Source organism: Takifugu flavidus, chromosome 14 (assembly GCF_003711565.1).
Source record: "Takifugu flavidus isolate HTHZ2018 chromosome 14, ASM371156v2, whole genome shotgun sequence".
In the NCBI taxonomy this organism is placed as follows: domain Eukaryota; kingdom Metazoa; phylum Chordata; class Actinopteri; order Tetraodontiformes; family Tetraodontidae; genus Takifugu; species Takifugu flavidus.
The window spans coordinates 4,945,701-4,949,968 of record NC_079533.1 but is presented as its reverse complement, the minus strand read 5'-3'; the positions used below and the strand labels follow the sequence as shown (position 1 = coordinate 4,949,968).

Here is a 4,268-nt window from a genome sequence, read left to right as displayed (position 1 = left end):
ACTCTGTTCATATTTTTTATCAAACACTCCTCTCAGTTTTGAAATTCTAACTAGGTCCCCCTTCTTGAAATTCATCTTGGTTTCAACCTTCCGTCGGTTTTCAGATTTACCGTACAAGTTTTGAAACACTTTAAAAGTGTTCTCCGAGGTTACCTCAGCGGGTTTCATCTTGATACTGCTGTGATAACTGTGATTACAGCTTTTCACCAAGTCTTGTAAGACGTCGGTGTATCGCGAGAGTGTTGTTTGCTGTAAAATATCTCCACATTCTACCTTTTAATGTACGATTAAATCTTTCAATCACAGAGGCCTTAAGGTGGCTGGCGGTGGAAAAATGAACGATATTGTGTTTTCTCATCAAAGCTTCAAAACTCTTGTTAAAAAATTCTTTCCCCGCATCAGTTTGTATTTTTTCAGGCGTCTGACTTGAGTCAAAAATGGATTCAAACGCCTTTACCACCTCAGCCGCTGATTTTCTCTTCAGAGCCCTGACGTAAGCTTTTTTGAAAATATGTCTATGACCGTTAATAAATAATTATATCCGTCATTATGCTCCGACAGGGCTTGCATATCGCACAGGTCCGCTTGAAATTGGTTTAAAGGGCGGGGGGCGAAAACCCTGTTTCTTGGAAAATGTATCCTGGCGGTTTGTGTAGAGTGTAAGCGTCCTGTCCCTGTAGAAATGTTTTAACATTTTCTCGAGGAACCGTCTTTCCCATTTCTTCTTGCACCCCCTTATGGAGCCGCTCTACACCACCGAGGCTACCGGGATGCGCGGGATCATAGTACACTTTTTCCATGAAGCGTGTCTCAGACATGTTGAAAACAGAATGAGAAGGGATGCTCGTTTGAGAGGTATTTATTTTTTTATTAGCTGTTAAGAAATCTTTAGCATACACATTTTGTGAGTAACATGAGTAAATACATTTTGTGAGTAACATGAACAAATACATTTGTAACATTTGTAATGTGAAAGTACAGATAGTCAAAAACTAGTCCAAGACCAATGCGTTATCATCAATAGAGTTTGAGTTAAGACTTTATGATCTAGACTGAGGCAGATATCATCGTGTAATTTTCCAAGTTCTTCCAAGATGCTTACAGAATGGTTGTTTTGCACAAGTCTGCTGGTCACATCAATGAGCAAAGCATAAAAGGCTATCATATGACATGGTTTTACAACATCGTTGGACAGTTCTTTAAAAATTACTTTAAAACAATCCGACAATCCAGATTTGCTCATAAGCATCGTGTCATTTACCATCTCTTCCCAAAGTGCGGGTCCTGCACACGTTCTGGTTTTTTCCAGCAAGATGTTTTTGTTTGAAGCCGTTTTGTTCTCAATAGCCTGGTACAAGATGTTTATTATCTGACCCTTGATCAATTGGATCTTGACACCTTCTACATCGTTTACAACTTTTCCCCAGAAGCTCCCCATTTTATATCTGAAAACACCATTTTCAGATTAAGTGTTTTCAGTCCAGTACTGAGTCACCGTGTCCAGATGTTCCTGTTTAATCTCGCTGTCGTTGTCGGCGATACTCTCGTACATTTGTTGGATGGGAGTGTAGATTAATTCGCTGGATTTCAGCTCGAACAAAAGGGTCTCTGCGGCGATCTTGACTTTCACGTAGTCAGCGTTGACACCGCACGCTTTCAGGAAATTTTGAATAGCAGGAATGAACTTGGGTGTGTAGAGTCTTTTCATCAACATGTAAAAGTTGTTGCGGGGTAGAAACCCGGTTCGATCACATCCAAACACTGGTGTTGGCGCTGGCTGGGGTGGTCGATCCGACATCCGTTGCAAACCTCACCCTTGTACAGGTCCAGGACGACGCTAAGTAGATGAAGAACGCCTTTTTTTACCAGACCAAAGAATTCAGATGCCCAGCCGTCAAGCTGGTCAGCACCGTTACATACACCCCCGGGGAGATCCGATGCGTCGTCGGGCAAAGGCAGATCAGGGGTTGTTGAGCGTGAAAGACTCTCCACACCGCTCACAGAGATTGGAGAACCTGGACGTGAAGAAGCCGGAGACGGCGCAGGATCTCTGCCTTGGAGAAGAGACTCGGACAGCTCTGGAAGTGATGCTGAGTCTCTGACGGGTGGTGTCAGTGAGGGTGAGTGAGGACTGGACACCCCAGGATCCGATGCCGAGCGTCCGAGGGGTGGGGTTGGTGGAGGGCTTAGCCAAGGAGTGAGAGACTCCTTAGAATCCGTGGGATCCGAGCGTTGGATGAGTGAGTCAAAGTCCAGCCTGCGAGGCCGAAGCCGACGTTGAGGGCGTTCCGCTTGTGTCTCATCCTCATCCCACAGATAGGAATTGCTCGGAGTGTCAGATCCGCTCTTGACGCTTCTGTTGGTAGACATGCTCTCCTTAGTGTTTCACTCCGGTAGTGGGTAACGTATGGTTCAGACGAACGTCTTTTATACATTTGAGATATGGGTGTGGGCTTACACGAGGGAGGACTCTTTTTTTCGTCACCACAGTGTTGTTCCAAAGACGACAATGGTGAAAAAATTTTGTGATTTTATCATCCATTTCATGCATCTTTTCGATCCATGCTGCAAGAGGTAGAGTCAACACGTTGCTGAAAACCCCACAGTCTGAGCTAAAAAGATCCAAGACAAAATACTGTCTCGGGTTCCCTGACATCTCTTCCATCTGCATCTTGTAGCTAGCACGATAGAACCATCTTCCCGTACCCGAGGTTTTCGTCAACCAAATGCTCACAAATGTTTGTTCTGTGGAAGGTTTCTGTTCTGTGTTGTTTCTTTCTTCACAGCCTTCTTCAGTCACACACCATTCTCGGTTTGATCAGTTTCAACACACCCTAGTCATTGGAAGACATCGTAGCCGACAACATAGGGCCCTCACTGGAAGATTCTTCCCGCTGATAGAGATTCAGCTCCCCCGTCTTGTAACGGAACACATACCAAAAACTCCCTGTTTGACTATAAGGCTCCAAAGACCATTCTTGCTGCAAAGACTCAGAAGGTGACGCCTGAGAACGCTGTACAAACACCGTGGATTTTTCAACTACTTTTCCACACAATTCTCTTATAACGGTCACAGCCGTCTCACCAATCACGGATGTAGAACTACTCATGTTGTCCACGGATGGCTATGCCAGGACTATGGCAAAACTGTTTTGTAACTGTTTTGTAACTGTTGCCCTTATTAAAAAACAGGCGAGCAAGCGAGAAAGGCGGCGGGGGGGGGGGGGGGGGGGGCGGGGGGGGGATCCACCCTCCTCCCTTTTTAAAAAAAAGGGGGGGAGGGAGAAAGGCGGGAAGGGGGGGGGGGGGGGACGTGTGGGCGGGTTCAGGGAAAGGTCAACCTGTCACTTTGACAAGAAGTGACCCATTTCTCTCTCTTAGGAGCTCCAGGTCAGGAAACCTTTGTTTGTAGTCAACATGACACCCTTTGAACAACAGAAATGAATCAACAAGAACATCAGCAGCAGACTCAAAATGTCTCTTGTGTTTCTATGAGAACCAACTGTGGCTTCCCCCTAAGTTACACTTTAAACCTCATACAGATGAAGGACAGACACTATCAAATCCTGCTTGGTGTTCGTGCTCATCCCTCAGGTATTCCAGCCGCCGCTCAGGCCAGTGTTTTTAAATTTCCTGTTTATCCACCTGGGATAACAGATATTATTTAGCATGTAAATTGGCCTGTGTGCTTAAAAAAGCAAAAGTGAACTCAAATGTTAGTAAAACATCACTGGAGTTTAGCAGTGTGACCTCCACCTTGCTTCCTGCTTTACATGCATGACAAGAAAATATATGAAAGAGGGCACAGTGCTTATTTCAGAATTCTTTCATTCTTACTTGTTAGGGTAGGCAGGGAAGCCTTAAAAGGGATGCAGGCAAACAGAATAAAGACTCTTGGGCTGTAAAATCCACACCATCAGAACTGTCTTACTTTTCCATCAGTGTGCTTGATACTGATGTCCAATAATGTTTATGATGCCAGAGATACATCAATTTTAGCACCAAACTAATACTAATGGATGGACAATCAGATGTGCACACAATTTGGGTGTTTTCCCAATCGATGGTTTCTGTGATCACCAGAATTGGAGAGCATTAAAGCCCAAGATTTATTGGCATTCAAGGCACAAATAGAATCTGTGTTTGCTTTTGATTCGAACAGTGGCCATGTTGCTAATCTTGTGTTAGCATGGTGCCTTAGCAACAATAACAACCTTTAAAGCAATTAAGCTAAAATGGAAGTGGATTACTTTTCTGAGGAGATAATG

At 44.4% G+C, this 4,268-nt stretch overlaps 1 long non-coding RNA gene across 1 annotated transcript; it reads right to left on the bottom strand.

The window, feature by feature from the left end:
• Positions 1 to 847: 847 nt before the first annotated feature.
• On the bottom strand, positions 848 to 3,378 carry LOC130538197 (uncharacterized). Its single transcript, XR_008953813.1, has 2 exons — positions 3,314 to 3,378; positions 848 to 1,523 (listed from the first exon to the last, which is right to left on the bottom strand). It is a non-coding gene; the product is annotated as an uncharacterized LOC130538197 (long non-coding RNA).
• Positions 3,379 to 4,268: the final 890 nt, after the last annotated feature.